General features: G+C 46.5%; 1 protein-coding gene across 1 annotated transcript in view; it reads right to left on the minus strand.

The window, feature by feature from the left end:
• Positions 1–7,560, minus strand: part of ZNF710 (zinc finger protein 710) — an 85,254-nt gene extending 77,694 nt beyond the window's left edge. Inside the window, exon 1 of the mRNA XM_073568654.1 lies at positions 7,293–7,560. The gene's annotated coding sequence lies outside the window, so the exon portion shown is untranslated. The remainder of the gene's footprint in view (positions 1–7,292) is intronic.
• Between the last annotated feature and the right edge of the window lie 15,334 nt (positions 7,561–22,894).

A 22,894-nucleotide genomic window follows, 5' to 3' on the forward strand; every position in this document is an offset into this window, starting at 1 on the left:
TATGTGACCTAAAATGAATGAGATAGGACAACCCCTTTACACAGAAAAATCTATAAATTAAAAGTGAACAGCTAAAAAGAAAAACAAGATTCTGGTACCTGAGAACGTGATTAATAGTCAATGCTTTCTACTTTAGATTATGGGAGGCCCAAACGTACCAAGCGGATGGAAATGAAAGATGCCCATATGACAAGCACCTTTTAACCGCTTTATTAACAACTGGTTTCACTCCTCGCAGAACCGGAACGTTTCGGATTATAGATCTGTTTTCTGAGGCTTGTGAGGTCTAGAAATCTCAGTATACTGTAATTTCATGCATGAAAAACATCCAAGTTACAAAAAGAAATTATTTCTTCAGGGGAAGTTCAGACACTGGCACCTAGGATTAAATAAATTGCTGATTCTTTGGTGAGAAGCTGGTTCAGATCCCAATTTATGTCAAGAAAATATCATAAACAGCCAAAAATTAGTTGATATTTGCAAATTTTAATTATATATCAATTTGATTCATTTTTGTAAGCGACGGTCACAGTGCACTCTCTGGCAATACCAATTACAGGGGTCCCACTGACATTGGCCTGAGGTTACAATAGTCATACAACGCCAGCGACAATGCAGATCTGCAACAACCATGGGTATCACCGGAGCGCATGCTGTGTAGCCGCGCCTCACTAGTACTGTGTGATACTCAGGGCTGTGGAGTCGTAGTCGTGGAGTAAGAGCCAATTTTCGTGGAGTTGGTGTCAAGGAAATTGAGGAGTCGGAGGTTTGGCTTATCGACTCCACAGCCCTGGCAGGGCTGTGGAGTCGGTGTCGTGGAGTCAGAGCCCATTTTGGTGGAGTTGGAGTCAGTGTCATGGAAATTGCGGAGTCGGAGGTTTGGCTTACTGACTCCACAGCCCTGGTGGTACTACAGGTACTGTACTGCGCTCTGCCTGCTCCAGGATTGCTTGTACACCAGGTGAGGGCCATGGGCTTCATTTTATTTTTCTGCGAAGTAGTTTGTATTGTACAGGACCCCAAAAAGGTTATTCTCCCCAACAAAAAAACAAAATTTACAGCTTCCTGCACCACTTTCTTCCTGTTATATGCAAGGACTTGTTATATTTCCATTAGTTATCTGCATTCGGGCTCAGTCACACGTCAATTTCTCTCGTACAAGTTCTATCCCTGTTTTTCACGGCTAGAACGTGTACCTATTAAAGTCTATGCGCCTGTTCGCATGCCAGTGTAATTTTGTGGACCTATTGGTTTGCACAAAATCATGGAGACGTACCATTTTGATACATATATAGGATCAACCTCACTAATACAAGTCTATGGGTCTGTGAAAAAAAAGACAGCACTCAAGATACCAAAGATACCATTTTCCACGGACTGTTTGACAGAAGTATGAGAAATCTCCAACAGGTTGGGATTTTTTCCCCTCTGAGAAAAACTTATGAAAATGGTCTCAGGGTAAAAACTGACCAAACTCTGATGACACCCTGCTCACTGATACTGATAAAACCGTATCAGACTGTTTTACATACAAAAAAAAATCACTGACGTCTGAATGAGCCCAATTCTTAATTTTTTTCAGATTTTGGGTTGACGTTTTGGAGTGTCAGAACAAAATTTATCCTTTGAGTTATGTTCTCATGTTACAATATTTTCAACTTACAATGATTGCCAAGTTTAACATTTCATTGTTACAAAGGGTTACAGACCTATAAAATAACAAAAAAAGAGGCTACTCACACTGTGCAGGTTCTGGAGCTGACTCACAGCTATTGCTCTAGCCTTTGTTGATGGGCTGCACCGGTGAAATCATGTCAACAACGCAAGTGATAGCCGCAGCCAATCACTGGGCTCAGCGGCTTGTGCTGTGTATATCAACAGACCATAGGGCATAGCGACCGGCTCTTGTAGGAGCTGATCTGCAGTACCCCACAGTGGCAGCTACACACAGTGTCAGACTGAAGAACATTGGGTCCGCCAGAGGATTCTCCGGTTCTCTGGTGGACCAGTCCAACCCTGGCTACACATGTAATGGAGCTATACTGATGATCTCTGTTCACTAGTGCTGGTAACGGCTGATCAGTGGGGACCACCTTTCGATGGACCACTGTACATCTGCATTACTCTCCTCTTAATACAAGATGCACAGGCAATACTGAATAAATAGTATAAATATATCCAGACAACTAATGTGCAAAAAGGATTTTAAAAAAATCTGAACTTCCTAAAAATGCTGCCACAAGAGCTATCCACTCATACATGTATCATAGTGGAAAGAATTAAAAAATGCAGAACAACTCAGCATAGTCATTTATTCAGTAAAAAATAGGGTTTAGAGCAAGTGGGTAAATGTAAGGATAAGGCAGAAAACTTCAGGAAATCAGTCAAGAAGCCTTCTTAACATGTAACACAATAGATACAGTACGTTCACAGAACAGTCAGAAAAGGAGAGGGTCACTTAGATGGTTGGTATAATACCTGACCGCTCTAAAGCCAATTAGGCTTTATATTTGCTAAGCTATGAGAACTTACACCAAAATCAATAAAAAAAATGCAATGTCATCCGTACAATATTTATCTTCCATACTGTCCTTTTCTGCATACTTCCAAGATGCTACTACTGTCCCTAGTAAATTCCCAAAATTAGACCAAAAATTATAGAGGACACACCTCAAACTATGATAGACACCAGAAAAACGGAAGTGTGAAACTAAAGTATAGTAAAATGAAAAATGTATTAAATACAAAAAAATTGGTAAAATAAAATTACATTTACATAAAAGGACAAAATTGGACAGAATGAACTCCAAGAGGTCTACATAAAAAAGATGTCATGATACACTGGTAACAATGAAACCACATATGATTAGATAGTAAATATAGAGCAAAATAGCCTTATTACATAGGGATTTCAAAAAAAGAAGACGCAAAGTGCCAAAAAAGTCAGATGAAACCAAGTGGGTCATGTATATTATTTATATGGAATGTAAAATAATACCAACAGTGACTGCAAATGCTAACAATATAGCGTCATAATATAAGGTAAGATAGAACTTAAAGTGCAATAGTGCAAAGATAAATTGCAGTGACAGTCAGTAAAATATAAGGTGCAATTGTGCAACAATGGATTGGAGGTATAGACTTAGTGAGGCATATAATAGTGCAAGTGCCAACTGTGCTATCAACTAGCTATATAACCAAAAGTCAAGGCATTCATTATAACTGACCATCACTGAGGAGCATAATTACCATGTAGACCAGGCAAGGAAAGGGCCCCGATGTGCGTATACGTCCTCCTGGAAGAAGCGACAAGCGAAACGCGCATCGGGGCCCGCTCCTTGCCACTGTTCTAGCGCTGTGGCCCTAATCACCACAAAGACATAGTGTTTACATTGGCTGAAGATGTTACCACCCATGTCCGCTGCAGCCAATCACTAGCCTTAGTGGAATCTTTCTGTATAACACTGAGGCCTATTGATTGGCTGCAGAGCTATACGGGATGTGATATTTGCAGCCAATGTAAACAGTATATGTAGGGCTGGAACGGAGGATGAAAATATATTATCTGTTTAGTATTACTGCCGCCTGTTGTCAGCTTTTTATCCAACGCGGATAACCTCTTTAGGAAGACAAACTAAAACCATGAATAACCTGAAAAATTAGATCTCAAGTGAAGACAAATATGTGTAATATATGTATATTACATATAAATGTGTATTAGAATATACAAGGAGTACAGCCAGTTGTTGTGGCTGCATGGTGGCGGCACAACCTAATCTCCACCCATGCACGGCAGGCCAATGGCCAGATGCATGCAAAACAAAATTATATGGCAAATGTTCATCGAGGTGGTGACGTTCCGACAGCACCGCCTGCCCCTACTCTTATGCATCTAAAGTAGTAGAATCTACGAGACGAGAAGCAACAAGTAGACACAGATTAGATACTTACTATAAAAACTATTCTCAGCCAATACTTGTTATTACAGTAATTGTACTTGTAAGGGAAGTTGTCAGCAGTTCCCCATTTTCGATAATTAGGTTTGCCTACCAGGCTTTATACCCTGCACAGAAAAGGTGTCACCATTCCTCTTGTAAAAAGGATGTGTTTTCACACAGTCTGATGGTGTCAGCGCTGATTAAACAGCGTGAGCGTGTAGGGATACACCCCCCAATGTACTGTATATATTCTGACGTTTACAGGAGGAGCAGCAGAGGGACAACACAACTCAGTGATAAGAATATTTTAACAAGAACGTGTTCACTAAATGCACATTGTGCTTTAGAAGGTGCTTCAACTGAAAGCGGCTGGCAGGGAGCAATTCTAAAGTATTTATTCCCAAAACTGATAGCTGCCACCTATCCAAAGGCAAGACGCTAATTTGGGATTGATGGTGGTCCGAGAGGTCAGATTCCCAGTGATGAGCAAGAATGCACTGTCGGATATCTCCATCAGTTCCGTAGACAATGACTGAATCAGTGGCACACATGCGTGGCTACTGCTCCACTCCGATCGGCTCAAGGCCCCCATACACATTAGACTTACATCGGCCAAACGCACAGAAATCATCGGGATCGGCCAACAGTCTAATGTGTATGGCACATGATGTTGGGGGGAGAGAAGGATCCGGCATGTCCAATTTCAGACTCGCGAACCTTCTGATCTCTGGGAAAAGTGCCACCAGAGGAATCTGACTGTGGCTCTCTCATAGAGGACCTGAGGAGCCCCCGGCCGCGCCGAGCTCTCCTGTCTATGGGGCAGTGGCGGAGGTAGCTGCTGATGATAGCTATGTATTGTGTATGGGGGGCTTTAGACTCGATCCTGGGCAGCAGCTTCTTTACAACTCTTACTAATAAAAGCAGTGGGCTACAAGGAAAAGAGCAACATGTCCAACACACATTGTGCTTTATTTTTATTTGGAGGGGGGTACCTGTGTTTTTGATTCATGCTACATTTAAGGCAAACTACAAAGTCCAAACACCAGGGTAAGGCAAGCACCTCGGACAGATTCAGCGCACATCACTACATATACAGGTATCTCTCCCGAGTCAGTGCAATGATGGAGCCTTATTCTTCCCATCATGCTCCATGAGGCAGTGATTATGGCTATGAATGCTATAAGTGATTATCTACAGGAGCTTCATCCGACTGCTGGCAAAGCTTTACCTGTGACCAGAATAAGCCATCACCTGCACACTACAGGGTACAATAGCAGAGAGGGTCTCCTGCTCTACATGAGGGGGCGGGGCTGATCCAGTACCGAGGTAGATGCCAACATCCGTGTAATGATGTCCAAGTACAAACACTGGCCAATAAGGGCATGCTGGATGTCATAGCAGGAGGCAATTGATGCACGCCAACGTCGCCTGCCAACGCGATGGAATCCATAATTCCTGCAAACTAGAGGGGTGTGGGTGGAGGGGGCTTATGCCAGACTCACTGAGGTGAGAGGGACTGAGGTGGGCAGGAGGACAGCAGCTCCTCAGTGACTGGCACTGCCTGTGCCCACAGCTTTCACACTGGCATCAGCATCTTCGCCAGCACTCACTGAGGAGGTAAAGTTTAAAGCTATGAGCAGTGACAAACTTCAGCCATGGACGAGTGGCCCTGTACTTTCCACCTCTGCCCTATATCTGCCACCTCTGCCCTGTATCTGCCACCTCTGCCCTGTAACTGCCACCTGTGCCCTGTGAATATAAAACAATCCAGCTCACTGATCAGGACATCATGAGGCTCGGAGCACGGAACCTCCATGTCTTGGCATATAGAATTCCAATGAAGAGAAAATCCAGCTCAACGATGAAGTAAAAAAAACAATTCTTTATTCACTCAGATTTTTGCAAAAATAGCGGATCAAATGCTGCATAGTACGGACAAAAAATTGCATCATCAACGCGTTTCAGGCGTCACAGCACCCTAAGTCACCATTAAGAATTGTTTTTTCACTTCATTGGACCTCTGCCCTGTATCTGCCACCTCTGCCCTGTAGCTGCCACCACTGCCCTGTATCCGCCACCTATGCCCTGTATGTACCACCTCTGCCCTGTAGCTGCCACCTCTGTCATGTACCCGCCACCTCTGCCCTGTATCTGCCACCTCTGCCCTGTATCTGCCACTTTTGCCCTATATGTACCACTTCTGCCCTGTGTCTTCCACCTTTGCCCTGTATCTGCCACATCTGCCCTGTATCTGCCACCTCTGCCCTGTGTCTTCCACCTTTGCCCTGTATCTGCCACTTCTGCCCTGTGTCTTCCACCTTTGCCCTGTATCTGCCACATCTGCCCTGTATCTGCCACCTCTGCCCTGTGTCTTCCACCTTTGCCCTGTATCTGCCACCTCTGCCCTGTGTCTTCCACCTTTGCCCTGTGTCTTCCACCTTTGCCCTGTATCTGCCACTTCTGCCCTGTGTCTTCCACCTTTGCCCTGTACCTGCCACCTTTGCCCTGTATGTGACACCTATGCCCTGTATCTGCCACCTCTGCCCTGTGTCTTCCACCTTTGCCCTGTATCTGCCACCTCTGCCCTGTGTCTTCCACCTTTGCCCTGTATCTGCCACCTCTGCCCTGTGTCTTCCACCTTTGCCCTGTATCTGCCACTTCTGCCCTGTGTCTTCCACCTTTGCCCTGTACCTGCCACCTTTGCCCTGTATCTGCCACCTCTGCCCTGTGTCTTCCACCTTTGCCCTGTATCTGCCACCTCTGCCCTGTGTCTTCCACCTTTGCCCTGTATCTGCCACTTCTGCCCTGTGTCTTCCACCTTTGCCCTGTACCTGCCACCTTTGCCCTGTATCTGCCACCTCTGCCCTGTGTCTTCCACCTTTGCCCTGTATCTGCCACCTCTGCCCTGTGTCTTCCACCTTTGCCCTGTATCTGCCACTTCTGCCCTGTGTCTTCCACCTTTGCCCTGTACCTGCCACCTTTGCCCTGTATGTGACACCTCTGCCCTGTATGTGCCACTTCTGCCCTGTGTCTGCCACCTCTGCCCTGTGTCTCCCTCCTGTGACACTACAGCATGCCTCTATCTCCTTCCTCCCTGACGTGCCTCAGTCTCTCACCATTACTGCTCCTCTCACTGGGAGTGACACGAGCGAATGTGGAAGTGAAAGAGAAGACCTGCTACTAGTGTAACTGCTCACACCCCCCTGTACAGGCACAGTCCATGTCCCCCTGCCGACCCTTCCCAAGGGAGAACGTACCATCAAGAGACCTCGGAGGGGGGTAACCAAGAGACAGGGAAGTAGTGCACCCTTTCATTGCCTATAGCTGGAGAGAGATAGTAAGTGCGGGACTTACCGTTTGGGTGAAGTGCTGGGGCCCCCGGCTCCGCCGCTCCTCCGTGGCGGCAGCAGAGACCGAAGCGCTGCTGGGATGTCTCCTCTCCTCTTTCTCTCAGTCCTTCCTTCTAGGTTTGTTCTGTGTCTTTCTGTAGCAGGAAGGAAGAAGGGAATGAGGCAGGGCTGACGTGAATGGATGCAAAACAGCTCCTCCTAAGCCTGTGAGAGAAAGACAGAGGGAAACAGAAAGAAGCCGCCAGCAGCCCTGTCTCTCTCTCTCTTTTGTTTTCTCACTTCCTCCCCTCCTCCACCACAAGTTTTCTTTCTCTTTTTACACTACAGACAGGGGATTTTTCTCCCTTTGAAACTCCTCTGGGTGCATTAAAAGCAGAACCTGTTCTTTATTGTCCTCTCTCTTCCTCGTTTCTCTTCCCTCTTTTTTTCTTGGTTTCTCTTGTAGTTTTTCTCAAGACAGTGAGAGACATTTACTGCACAAAATAAGAAACAGCTGAGAGAATGGTGGAAAATGTCACTGTGAGGATTGTATATGTGTAATGTACGTGTGTATGTGTGTAATGTACGGGTGTGCAATGTACACTACGTGTGTAATGTGTGTGATGTATAATTGTGTAATGTATATGTGTATGATTTACAGTATTTACATAATGTATATGTGTCATATACGTGTATTTGTGTAATGTATATATGTGTATAATGTACGTATGTGTAATGTATTTATGTGTGTACTGTACCTGTGTGATGTATTTACAGTGGGGAAAATACATTTTTCTTACACTGCCGATTTTGCAAGTTTTTCCACCTACTGTACAAAAGAATGGAGAGGTCTGTAATTTTTATCGTAGGTACACTTCAACTGTGAAAGGCAGAATCTAAAAATTAAAAAGCAGAAAATCACATTGTATGATTTTTACATAATTATTATGAATTTTAATGCATGAAATAAGTATTTGATACAACAGAAAAACAGAACTTAATATTTGGTACAGAAACCTTTGTTGGCAATTACAGAGGTCAGACATTTCTTGTACTTCTTTACCAAGTTTGCACACATTGCAGTAGGGATTTTGGCCCACTCTTCCATACAGATCTTTCAAGTTTTGGGGCTTTCACTGGACAACATTGAGTTTCACCTCCCGTCAAAGATTTTCTATTGGGTTCATGGCCACTTCAGGATCTTGAAACACATATTACTGAGCCAATCTTGTTGGCCAAAATCTCACGATACATGACCCCATCCATCCTCACTTCAACAAGGTGCAGTCATCCTGTTCCCTTTGCAGAAAAGCAACCACAAATTATGTTTCTCCCCACCATGCTTCATGGCTGGAACGGTGGTTTTGGGGTTGTACCCTCTTCCTCCAAACACGGCGAGTAGAGTTCATACCCAAAAGTTCTGTTTTGGTCTCATCTGACCACTTGACCTTCTTCTCTGCTTCCTCTGGATCATTCAGATGGTCACTGGTGAACTTCAGATGGGCCTGGACATGTGCTGGTGTGAGTAGGGGGACCTTGTATGCCTTGCAGGATTTTTCTGCATGACAGCATATTGTCTTACTAACGTTAATATCTTCCCTTGTAGTTCTGGGCTTATTCCTGACCTTTCTCAGAATCATTCTAACTCCATGAGATGAGATCTTGCATGGAGCCACAGACCGAGGAAGATTGACAGTCATCTTGTGTTTCTTCCATTTTCTAATAATTGTGCCAACTGTTGTTGCCTTTTCACAAAGCTGCTTGCCTAGTGTCCCATAGCAGATTCATGCCTTGTTCAGGTCTACAATTTTGTCCCAGGTGTCCTTAGACAGCGCTTTGGTTTTGGCCATGGTGGAGAGGTTGGAGTGTGACTGATTGAGTGTGTGGACAGGTGTCTTTCTACATGTAACAAGTCCAAACTAACAGGTCTGTGAGAGCCAGAATTTTTGCTGATTTGTAGATGATCAAATAATTATTTAATGCAAAAAATACAATTTTTTTTAACACATAAAAAGCAATTTAATAATTTAAAAATCATACAATATGATTTTCTGTTGTTTTTTTTTTATTTTTAGATTCTGTCTCTCACAGTTGATGTGTACCTAAGATAAAAATTACAGACCTCTCCATTCTTTGTAGGTGGGAAAACTTGCAAACTTACCTGTGCATGTGGTAGCTCTGCCTCCAGAGTCAGAACTATGTCGGCGCTTGCAACTGGAGTAGCGTAGCACCGGAAAGATCTATTCCCAGGTGGGAGCACAGAACCACGGTTCCTATCAGTACCTTTCTTCCTAGGAGATAACACCGGGCTCTCACCATCCACCTTTTCTGGAAACCTCTTAGCATTGGCATGTACAGTGGGGAAAAAGTATTTAGTCAGCCACCAATTGTGCAAGTTCTCCCACTTAAAAAGATGAGAGAGGCCTGTAATTGACATCATAGGTAGACCACAACTATGAGAGTCAAAATGAGAAAACAAATCCAGAAAATCACCTTGTCTGTTTGGCAAGATTTATTTTTCAAATAATTGTGGAAAATAAGTATTTGGTCATTAACAAAAGTTCCTCTCAATATTTTGTTATATATCCTTTGTTGGCAATGACAGAGGTCAAACGTTTTCTGTAAGTCTTCACAAGGTTGGCACACACTGTTGGTGGTATGTTGGCCCATTCCTCCATGCAGATCTCCTTTAGAGCAGTGATGTTTTGGGCCTGTCACTGGGCAACACAGACATTCAAATCCCTCCAAAGGTTTTCTATGGGGTTGAGATCTGGAGACTGGCTAGGCCACTCCAGGACCTTCATATGCTTCTTACGAAGCCACTCCTTCGTTGCCCTGGCGGTGTGCTTGGGATCATTATCATGCTCAAAGACCCATCCACGTTTCATCTTCAATCCTCTTGCTGATTAAATGAGGTTTGCACTCAAAATCTCATGATACATGGCCCCATTCATTCTTTCATGTACCCGGATCAGTCATCCTGGCCCCTTTGCAGAGAAACAGCCCCAAAGCATGATGTTTCCACCACCATACTTTACAGTAGGTATGGTGTTTGATGGATGCAACTCAGTATTCTTTTTCCTCCAAACACGACAAGTTTTGTTTCTACTAAACAGTTCTACTTTGGTTTCATCAGACCATATGATATTCTCCCAAAACTCTTCTGGATAATCCAAATGCTCTCTAGAAAACTTCAGACGGACCCGGACATGTACTGGCTTAAGCAAGGGGACACATCTGGTACTGCAGGATCTGAGTCCCTGGCGGCGTAGTGTGTTACTGATGGTAGCCTTTGCTATGATGGTCCCAGCTCTATGCAGGTCATTCACTAGGTCCCCCCAATGTGTTTCTGGGATATTTGCTCACTGTTCTTGTGACCATTTTGACCCCATGGGGTGAGATCTTGCGTGGAGCCCCAGATCAAGGGAGATTATCAGTGGTCTTGAATGTCTTCCATTTTCTTATTATTGCTCACATAGTTGATTTCATCACACCAAGCCGCTTGCCTATTGCAGATTCAGTCTTCCCAGCCTGGTGCAGGGCTACAATTTTGTTTCTGGTGTTGTTTGACAGCTCTTTGGTCTTCACCATAGTGGAGTTGGAGTGTGACTGAGGTTGTGGACAGGTGTCTTTTATACTGATAACAAGTTCAAACAGGTGCCGTTACTACAAGTAATGAGTGGAGGACAGAGGAGCCTCTTTAAGAAGAAGTTACAGGTAAGTGAGAGCCAGAAATCTTGCATGTTTTTAGGTGACCAAATACTTATTTTCCACCAATATTTGCAAAATCTTGACAAATCAGACAACCTATGATGTCAATTACAGGCCTCTCTCTTCTTTTTAAGTGTGAGAACTTGCACAATTGGTGGCTGACTAAATACTTTTTTTTCCCACTGTATATTACCTTTCGAGACCCAGGACCTCTCCTCAGGACTGTACTTCTTCCAACTAATCAAATACTGAATGGAGTGCTGAACTGTACAAAAGTCCACGATACCTTTATAGCTCAAATTCCTCAGTATTATCTACCAGAATAGGAGGATCCTGGGTCACAAGTGGAGAAACCACCTTCTTTAATAATGTCTTGCGAAAAGCATTGGGAACCTGCATAGAAAAAGGCAGACCTACCTGAAAAGCCACCTTATTGACAACCTTGAGAATGGGAAATCTAATATATAAAGCTCAATGTGGCTATGTGTGTATGTATGTATGTCTGGGATTGGCATCCGCACCGTCGCACGTCTGGACCCCGAGAGCATCATAGGCTATGTTGTGAGGCAAAATTTTAACCCCGCGCGTTCCAATTCTCCAAACAATTTTGCCCCTATCTACATAATGGGGGAAAAGTGTATGTATTGGCATCTGCATCATCGTAGCTACAGCCACAAAATTTTGCACAGTCACACGTCTGGACCCCGAGAGCGTCATAGACTATGTTGTGAGGCGAAATTTTAACCCCGTGCGTTCCAATTCACCAAACAATTTTGCCCCTGTCTACATAATGGGGAAAAAGTACGTATGTATTCGCATCTGCACCGTCGTAGCTACAGCCACAAAATTTTGCACAGTCACACGTCTGGACCCCGAGAGCGTCATAGACTATGTTGTGAGGCGAAATTTTAACCCCGTGCGTTCCAATTCACCAAACAATTTTGCCCCTATCTACATAATGGGGAAAAAGTGAAAGGAAAAGTGTTGGAGGCAAATTGACAGCTGCCAGATGTGAACAAGGGGGACTTAAAGAATGAGAGCGATTTCGCCAAAGAGTATATACCGTACAGTTGCTAAGGTGGGGCCCTGACATGGGATACTCACCACACACGGAGATATGAACACACACACAAAATGTGCCACACACTACCACGTGCTTCAACACATATACCACCCTCAGCACACATTTCACCACACATACACCAACCTCGCCATATAAAAGTAGAAACACAAAAGTCGCCACTCAAAACTCGCCACGCTGTCCCAGAGCTGTTTAAAAGATGAAAAATGAGCTGTGATTGGTTGCTATCAGCAACAGTTTTCTTTGTAGACAGTTGTGGTAACTGAGGCCTAATATTCTTATCATTTCTATGGTGTTATCGTCCTTCTGTAAAGCTGGAAATAGAGTTTATTACCGTGCCAACACAGACCACCCTCTGACACAGACTGCAGGGGGAGCCCAGTATCACACAGGATAGGATTAGATACACGGCTCAGCAGTCAGTATCACACAGGATAGGATTAGATACACAGCTCAGCAGTCAGTATCACACAGGAGAGGATTAGACACATGGTTCAGCAGGCAGTATCACACAGGATAGGATTAGATACACAGCTCATCAGTCAGTATCACACAGGAGAGGATTAGATACGCAGCTCAGCACACAGTATCACACAGAATAGTATTAGATACATGGCTCAGCAGACAGTATCACACAGAATAGGATTAGATACACAGCTCAGCAGTCAGTATCACACAGGATAGGATTAGATGCACGGTTTTGATGTGCAATATAATCATAATTTGTTATAACTAACCACAGTTGGTTACTATGCCCAGGCAACGCCAGGCTCTTGAGCTAGTGGTCTTATAAACCTGTGTGCCGGGCTCTTTAGCTAGTGGTCCTATAAACCTGTGTGCAAGCTTAGGAAATGGTACCTTAATCTTGAGATTCTTAGTAGACACCAAAACTCTGTCCCAAATTCTGAGTTTGCAACCTTGCTGATGATGCTTATCGGACTGCCTTATCATGCTCTCCCTTGCTTCCTTGAGATGGATACAGGCCTCCACCCAGACCTTCCAGAGGCGGTGGATAGTTGCAGAGACCGCCGGAAGTACATCGTAGTCTTCCTCAAAACATGGAGACCTAGGTTTAAATCAAAGATTACAGCGGAGACATTCACAATTCCTATTCTGCAAGACAAAGTAGGATCCCCAATCAAGCTGCGTATGGGAGCAAAAATATCTTAGATAGGATTGAAGACAATGGTTGGTTTGCTCAGTTTGCCAAATACTTTGAGGATGGTGCGCGGATTAAAATGAGAGTTCCAACCAAGGCATTTACAGAAAGCCCTCCAGAACCTGGAGATACATTGGTCAGAGACAATATTCATGGGAACCTCATATAATCTTACCACCTGAACAAGGAATAAATATTTTGATGGCAAGAAGTTCACGATTGCCGATGTCATAATTAAGATCTGGAGGAATTTTAGATAAACAAAGGCGTAAATGTGGTGGAACCCTGGGAGAGCACCGCTCCCACCCCAACCTCAGAGGCATCCACTTCCACCATAAAAGGCTTATTAAAATAAGGCTGGACCAAAACTGGAGCTCAGGAAAAAGCCTTCTTAAGTGTATTAATGACCTCCAGACCCCAATTAGACACGTCTGCCCCCTTATGGGTAATATCAGTGAGAGGTTTAACCACCTTAGAAAAACCTTTAATAAACCTCCAGTAATAATTGGCAAATGCAAAACAAATCGCTGAAATGCCATAAGGATAACAGGTTGTGCCCACTCTAACACTCTTCCTCACCTTCTCGGGGTCCATCCAAATCCCTGTAGGAGAGAGAGCCACAGAATAAGGGCCCACTGTATAACCGGGCTGGAACTAAGGGGGCTGCCACTTAGGTTCCCAGAGGGTATGTTCCCGGGGGAAGTAGTTACGGGCCGGGACGGAGACTCTTCTAGAAGATGTGGGGGCGGGGCGACTATAAAAGGAGCACAGGAGACCAGTAGGGGGCACTCGGCGAGGAGAGAGACGAGAGACAGGAAAGAGGAGTCTAGGTGGCGCTGGAGAGCAAGACCAAGCCAGCATTTTCCAGAGAGAAAAGGACGAGGACTCGCCTAACCAGGGGAGAGGACAGTACCAAGCAACGCGAAGAAGAGATACAGCGAGACCCGCGGCCGCCACTGCCCCACTCCATACCACGGCTGCGGCCTGTACGCCGAGACCCACGGCGGCCACTGCCCCGCTCCATGCTGCGGCTTGTACGCCGAGACCCGCGGCCGCCACTGTCCCACTTGAGACCGTGGCGGCGGCCTGTAAGCCGAGACCTGCGGCTGCCACTACCTCGCCTCCTGGAGGGGCTGCCCCGACAGTGGGGAATCCTGAGGCCTGCTGCCCCCCTTCTGCACCTGGGCATAGGGACGCTCGAAGCCTGCGACAACTCCTCATCGGCTGGGCCCAGCGGCTGAGACACCGAACAGACATCTCCCGGACAAAAACTCTGCAGGGCATCAGAGATTGATAAGTGACACTTCGTTGATCGTTAACTATAGTCCTAGGACCCGTAGTCGGCCATACCGCAGCCATATAGTTACCGGCACCCGCCGCATGTTCTGATATTGTGTTATTGGTGTAATAGTGTCTAGCTTCCCTACGTGGAAAACTATTGTCAGTTTTATCGTTTATCCATATAATCTTTACATAAAGGTTGAGTTTGCTCTTGCTCCATCTCCGGCTCATCACTGCGTACCTGCGAGTACCACATCCCCCTGGAGGAAAGAATGACTCCCAGGAATCCCAACTTTTGCACTTTGAATACACATTTTTATCTTTTACCTTAAAGATAATGATCCTCTAATCTTTTCAGGACCGTGCGCATATAGACCCTATGCACAGCCAGGTCTCTGGAGAAGATGAGGATATTATCGATGTAAACTATAACATAAATACCCAAAATATCACGGAAGATATCACAGTTGAAGAGTTACAGAGCTCAAAGGGCATGACACAATACCAGCAATGACCCTCAAAGGTATTGAAGGCCATTTTCCACTCATCCTCTCCTTAATTCAAACAAGAATATAAGACCCCCCTGAGATACAGCTTGGTAAACCAACTTGCACCCCACCAGTTGATTAAAGAGGTCAGGGATGAGTGAGAGGGGACTGAAGCTTTATTAATTGAACTCAAACCTTTATCCTTTTTGGCCACAAAAAAAAGATCCCTGCTCCAATTGTGAATTTACAATGGCGGATAAACGCATTTTTTTTAATTTTCCAGAATATATTCCCTCATGGTTGGCTCCTCGGGTTCTGACAGGTTAAAAATTGTGCCCTTAGGCCCTTAGTATGGTAAATGGGGGGATGTAAGAGGAGACAGTATGATAAGGGAGGGGAAAATGTGTGAGGAGACTACTGACGGTGTTAAGCCCGTGGTCACCGCCACCCGGCCCGGGTCTGCTTCTGCTCCCACGCTGCCTCGGGTCTCCCGGCATCCTGCCCTCGGTTCCCACCGGGCGCCTCCCTCTACTCACTCACGCGCCTTAGGGCCCGACGGCCCATGCACCCACCGGCCTTATCCCCCTGTGTGACCTGACCCGGAAGCGCTGCCTGTATCCAGTATTTCAGGCTGCCCTCCCTTAGGGGAGGCGCCTGATTATTGAGTTTACTTCCATTCTCAGGTCCCTATTGCTGCTGCTAGTCTTGTTCCTGTGTAGCTAGCCTCTTAACCCTTTTTGTTTTCCTGTTTCTTTCAGAGTCCGCTCCTGCCCTGTGTCTCTCCTAGGGCCTGTAGTCCATACACCATCTCCGCTTTCCTCTGCCCATATACCATATCCGATTTCGTCAGCCCGTATACCATCTCCGCTGTCCTCAGTCCGTTAACCATCTCCACTCTCCTCAATCCGTATACCATCTCCGCTCTCCTCAGTCTGCAAACCATCTCTACCTCCGCTCCTCTCTGCCCTCTTACCCTCTCCATCTCGTGGTTTACCTCCTCCGTACCTCTCCGGTTCCTTTCCTGATCAGTTTTACCCTCTCCCCTCTACCCCAGCCTCTTCTCCATGTTTGTTTAGGTTCCTGAGCCGACCCCTGGCATCCGTGGTACTAGAGGTCCCTGAGCTTGTTCCCTAACGATCCCTGTATATGGGTTGGTCAAATCTGGTGCGCTCGCTCGGGGGAGTTTCAGTATCACGGTTCAGTGGGTCCACTCTTGATATCCGCTGCCTCCAGCGTAAGAGAGGGTAATAGTGTGATGAGACAGAATGGGGAAGAAAAGTGAGTCGGCACAGAATAGAGACTGAGTAGTGGGGGTGTAGCATGAGGGGACAGTGTAAGACCACAGCAAGGAGGGGACAGTATGCCAAGGAGGGGGGAGTGTGATGAGGGGGTACAGTATAGAGACTTGGCCCTATAGGGGTGGCACAGTGTGAGAGGACAGTGTGAAGAAGGGGCCCAGTGTGGAAAGGAGAGGTCAGTGCTGTAGTACAGCAGGGTTGATGCAGTGTGACAGACAGGCAGTGACCCAGGAAAGTTCATAACAAAATGTATTTAATGTCCCAACTCACAGAAATAAACAGCACATGATATCCTCCGGATTGCAGCCAGAAACAAGATAGTCCACTGCGACTGCCGTGGGCGACTGCATCAATGTGCTACGCTGAGGGGCGCCAAGCCATTTGACTCCACTTGGCTCCATGTTACCTCACACAGGCTGAGCTCTGCAGAGCCTCCTGCTATTCACGCTTGCAAACCAAAAACTGACACACCCAATCCTCTGCTGCAGGGTTTTTACAAGGAACCTGTGGCTATAGGCCACTTGGAAGACCTGGAAGAGGACCGCCCCACTACCATCCTGTAGTCCGCTTCAAAAATAAAGGCTCATGGCAGATTTTTCTTAGCTTGCCCAAGTCCAACACTTACTTTTATTTTGCATTGCAGTCACAGCTATGCCTGTGACTGCAATGCACTCCCGCGGCTTCAATATGCTTCTGTGAGCATCCTGGGGGACACATAGCGACCCTCGCATATAACACCAGTCACTGCCTCACATACCCCGCCCTCTGTTCAAACTTGTGGGGTTGAACATTTGTCACCATACAGGGGGCCCGGGACAAGGCATCCACATTTCCCTGTGACTTCCCCGCCCCTTGTTCCACTGAAAAACTGAAGTTTGTAGGGACAGGAACCACCTGGTGACCCGAGTATTCCATTCTTTTGCATTTCTCATCCAGATGAGGTGTGAATGGTCCGTTACTAAACAAAACTGATGCCCGAGCAAATAGTAGAGTAGGGACTCTAAGGCCCACTTAATCACCAAGCACTCCTCCACTAAGCGATAATTTTTCTTTGCCATGGTCAGTTTCCTGCTCAAGTAGGTGCCTGGATGCTCATCCCGTTCACCTCTTGTGACAGCACCGCTACTAGGCCTACCTCCGAGGCATCTGTTTGTAGGATGAAGGTTGCTTTGAAGTTGGGGTTCATGAGGACTAGCTGTCCACAAAATACCGACTTCAGGGACTGGAATGCTTCCTCTGCTTGAGGATTCCAGCATACCATAACCAACTTCTTACCTTTTAACAGGTCAGTTAAGGGTGTTCATCTTCCAGCAAAATTGGGTATAAACCGGCGGTAGTACCCAATGATGCCGAGGTACGCCCTCACCTGTTTGGTACTTAACGGCTTGGGCCAGTTTTGAATGGCCTCGATCTTGGGGTTTGATAACCCCGCTGCCGAATACGTAACCTAAGTACCGGGCTTCCGTGAGTCCTATCGCACATTTCTTTGGGTTTGTTGTTAATCCTGCCATTCTGAGAGACTCCAGCACTGCTTGCACCTGGGACAAGTGGGTATTCCAATTCACACACAGATGATTATGCTGTCTAAATATGCCAACGTGTATTTCCGATGAGGCTCTAATACTATGTCTATCAGCCTGTGAAATGTGGCCGGAGCCCCCTGTAACCCAAAAGATGTTGTAAAAGTGGTCTTTTCTTTCACTGATTCTGTCACTGGGAGCTGCCAGTAACCTTTTGTGAGACTGAGCGTGGTGAAATACTGGGCCTCCCCAAGTCTCTCAATTAGCTCGTTCACTCGGGGCATTGTATACAGGTCAAACTTTGATACCTCATTCAATTTCCTGAAGTCATTACAAAAGCGTAATGACTCATCTGGCTTTGAAACTAGCACAGTGGGGATAGCCCACTCCCTCCGGGATTCTTCGATGACTCCTAATTGGAGAATTTGCTTCACCTCAGCCACGATGGGTTGCCTCTGGTCCTATGGCACTCGGTACTGTTTCATCCGTACCCTTATCCGGGACTCGGTGACAATGTCATGCTGTATCACCGAGGTCCGCCCCGGCAGCTCTGAGAATACGTCCGTATTCCGTTGCACCAGAGCCCAAGCCTCCCTTCACTGCTGTTATGTGAGAGCGTCATTTATTTTAACCTCACCCCTGGCCACGTCTTTGACCGGTGACAGAGGGTTCCCCGTTGGTACGACCGGAGTCGCCTTCGTGACCAAACATTCCCGGTCGTTCCAGGCTTTTTGCAGGTTCACATGGTACAGTTGTTCGGGTTTCCTCTTTCCTGGTTAGTACACTCTATAATTCACTTCTCCCTCTTTCCCCTGTATCTCATATGGGCCTTGCCATTTGGCCATGAGCTTACTCTCTGTGGTGGGCACTAGTATCAACACCCGGTCCCTTCTTTAAAGGTCCTGACCATGGCCCTTTTATTATACATGTGGCTCTGAGCGGCCTAGGCATCCAACAGATGCTCCTTGACTATGGGCCTGACGGCTGTAATCCGGTCCTGCCTTCTTGCCACATGCTCGATCACACTCCGATGCGGAGTTGGCTCCTGTTCCCATGTCTCCTTGGCTACATCTAGCAACCCCCTCAGATGTCTGCCATACAATAGCTCAAACGGGGAAAAACCTGTGGACGTCTGTGGTACCTCGCGGATAGCGAACTTTAGATAGGGCAATAACATGTCCATATCCCTCCCGTCCATGGAGACCACCTTTTTGAGCATGGCTTTGAGGGTCTTGTTAAACCTCTCTACTAACCTGTTGGTTTGTTGGTGGTACACCGATGTGCATAGCTGTTTGATTCGGAGCAGCTTGCATAGCTCCTTGGTCACCTTGGATATAAAAGGAGTCCCCTGATCTGTGAGGATCTCCTTTGGTAGTCCAAGGCGACAAAACATGGCTGAGGTGTAGTGACCACTGTATCCGCTAGGGGGCGCTGTGTGGGTGGTCCAGGACAGGCGTATAAGCATTTCCAGTGTCCTAATAGGAGTAGGATGCTGAATGATTGTAATGTATCTCAAGGTGGGTGGCCTTGAGATGAAGACTTGTGTATGTGTTGATCAGCAGTGATACTGCTGAGGATCCGTGTCAATGTCTTAGGGAAGTCTTCAGGTAGCTGGAGAGATGGGCGGAACCAGCTACCTACAAGTCCTCCCAGGGGTGTGTCTGAAAACGTTGGTAGTAAAAGACTATGTGAGTGTGAAGGACCTGTGATGAGGTCATAGCCATGTGACCCGGTGGGCGTGGCTACGGTCCATATAAGGTGGCCAGGGTAGGTCACATTGAGTGATTGCTGGGACCCGGTTGGTCCATTGTGGAAGGTCCCGCTGGGAGATGGGGCTTCCCGCCTGACAGCACGTGAATGCTGCGAGTAATGGCTGCAAGCGTCTGACAGTTCCCAGGTAGAGGGAATGAACGTCTGCAGTGAGCTGAAGCAGCCATGAAGTAACCCTGACGGGGTGAGATATCTGTGAGGCTGAAGAGCCTGAGTACTGTACATTGCGTAACCTATGTGACCACAGGCTTAACAGAGGGAAGCTCTGTCATGAACGCTATGCTGATTATATGAACTTTATGAGGCTGCTCTGGGTTTATTATGCCGAATAAACCGCATGGATTGTTATTGTTTTATGAAAAACCCGTGTCGGACGTGATTATTTAGCTGCCAAGCGAGTGTCCCCAACCTTGAATGACAGCGCTACCTTACATGGCAAATATCTCGCGTGCTTTTAGTTTGGCCGAGGTGTGGCGGAGAGGTATCGCCTCGGGGTCCCGTGTGGCGTAGTCCACTATGACCAAAATATTAAATATAGAAAGAAAAAATGCACCACAAGTACCAAACATATTAAAAGTATAACACTTTATTAGAAAATGATTAAAAGAGTATAAGACAATAGTGATAAAAGGATGATTAGACAATAACAACTACCAACGCAGGTGAAACCACAGGTAAGAGGTAAAATGAAAGGTAACACAATGCCCATGTAAAATAGCATATGCTAATATATTACAGGTAAGTACCACACTGCAGATAAGTCCCACAATGTTAGGGAACAAATGACCAAAATATTTTGATCCCACCAGATCTATTGCTATCCGCTCAAACGGTACCTCTATGACGGGCAGAGGTACCAATGGACTCTGGTAGTTCACGGTGGGTGAGATTAGTTGGCACTCTGGACACGTGTCACAGTACCTATGAACCTCCGCGTAGACACAAGGAAAAACAAAACGCTTTAGTATGTGCTCCTGCGTCTTTTTGGCCCCCAAGTGCCATTCCAGCATGTGGGTGTGAGCCATTTCGAGCACCGCCCGACGGTAGGACTGGGACACTACCAGTTGTTCCACCACCTGATCCTGGATTTTATCCAACCTGTATAACAACTCCTGGTGTATAGCCATGCAGGGAAAAACTGCCTCGACACCCGGTAGCTGAGCCACTCCATTTATCTCTATGACCCTTTCTCGTGCCCGGGCCAGAGTGGGATCCTGGAGCTGAGCTGTCCCGAACCTACCAGGGACACTTCCAGCTCGGGGATTGGTGGAGTCTCCTCGACCTCTCCTGCTAATACCTCTAGGGGAGACCTATCGGGGTTACACTCTGTCCCTCGGTTGGTGACCCATAAGGCAGGTATACTAGACTTGGAATCTTCGAGTTCCACGCTCGGAGTAACATTTACCCTGGGAGGGTTGACCCTGGTCTCCCACAGGGACCAGAATAGGAGCAAGTCTCTTCCCAACACAGTTCCATGTGGAAGGGTCTTCACCACTCCCATCACATGTTTTATTTCTCCACACGGTGTGGAAAAAGTAACCTCCGCGGTCGGGTACTCAGAGTTCCCCATGTATGCACACCACCCCCACTTTCCATCCATTGGGGTTGTCCCCGGTGTATTGTAAGGGTTCCAATGGATTGTAATGAATAAGAAAATGCTCACACAAGAATTGAATTTACTAAATTGATTTACTTAATAAGTGATAAGATCAAATAATAAACAGTATAAAACTATAAATACATATGCATTAATCAGAAACAAGCATTATTCATACGTTACATTATTCAGATAGACGTCGACCAGTCATCCTCCAAGAGCCAAAAGAGAGAGAGAACATGTGTCCTAGTTCTTTTAAAATGTCTAGCTAAAAGGTGTGTCCAGCCCCACCATGTGGGGAATGATGTCACAAGTCTATTGTCCATTGGCTATAAACACATCCCCTCAATACCTGTTTTAACCAGTATATAATACAGGAAACTAGAGGAGGGGGCCTCCTGTGTGCCACATGGCAGAAATACAGCAAGCTGGAGGAGGGGCTTCAGAGCACAAGATAACATCCATGGGGAAAGTTAACACACCCAATCTAATTAAGGTAGTTGTCTTGAATATCAATGGTCTTTTGTTGATGGATAAACAAATGACCAGTAATTTACATTCCTTTATCTTAAGTAAGTTTCAGTGACCTTTTGCTTACTCATCTCAGTGTATATTATATTAAACTGATTGAAACCATTTAAAAATAACTTGTACTATACACCCGGCAACAAGGGACCCATGCACCAGAGTCTCTAAGTTCCCCAAGTCCAAGAGAGTCTCTCTTTGGTACCCTGGCATAATGGGGGTTCGCTGCCGGCAGTGCCTGTAGCTGCGGTGCAGACTGGCTGGGCGTACATAGACATACAGCCAGTATACCGGCAGTCCATGGGTTCAACTGTCATGGGGCAGTTGGCAGCCACATGTCTGGGCCCTTGGTTCCCCCAACACTTAATAGCTGCATGACAACTGAACCTTGGGGCTGATTTAGGGGAAAAGGGACTTTTGTCACCCTCAATTTGGGGTACCCCCTCATTACAGGCTCGGTTCTGATTAGCCCCAACAGAGGGTAGTGGACTTTTCCCAGGCTCCTGTGCTGGCGGTACCCGACGTGACAGTCGAAGTAGAGCAGTGTCCCGTATAAAGTCCTGAGTGGCCGTATACCACTCAACCAGTCCAACCACCTAGTCCAGATTGCCCAGGCCCCCTTTCCCCACCCAACGCTGTATGGCGGCTTGCAGAGCCCTTACCAGCCGGTCGACCATCACCCTCTCTACCATCTGGAATGGGGTTAAGGTCTCAGGCTGGAGACATTTTTTTTACCAGCTGCAACAAGTCATATGCCTGAGACTGGCAGGTCTAGACTCCACAAAGGACCACTGGTACTCCCGTTGAGCCCGCACATATGTATTAACCCCCAGTCATATAAGGATCTCACCTCCCAGCTTCTCATAGTCCAGTGCATCGTCCTGACTGAGCTCCAGGTAGGTCTTCTGGGCATCTCCTGTCAGGAAGGGGGCCACCACTTCAGCCCACTGGGACATCGGCAAGCTCTCCAGTTCGGCTGTGTGCTCGAACACGGTGAGGAACGCCTCCATCATCCTCAGGACTCATCTTCCTTAAGGCTGACCGAACTTTATACCGAGCCTCCGAACGGATTGAGGTCAATGGTAGGGCCGCCTCTCGCATAGCCGCGATCTGCTGCATCAACAGGTTATTTGTCTACTGCAATTGGTGCTGCTTCTGCTGCCATTTCTGCAGCTTCTGCTGCCATCGCTGCTGCTC

The sequence above is a fragment of the Dendrobates tinctorius genome, unplaced genomic scaffold (genome assembly GCF_039654945.1).
Source record: "Dendrobates tinctorius isolate UK_male_01 unplaced genomic scaffold, ASM3965494v1 ptg000022l, whole genome shotgun sequence".
NCBI classification, from domain to species: Eukaryota; Metazoa; Chordata; class Amphibia; order Anura; family Dendrobatidae; genus Dendrobates; species Dendrobates tinctorius.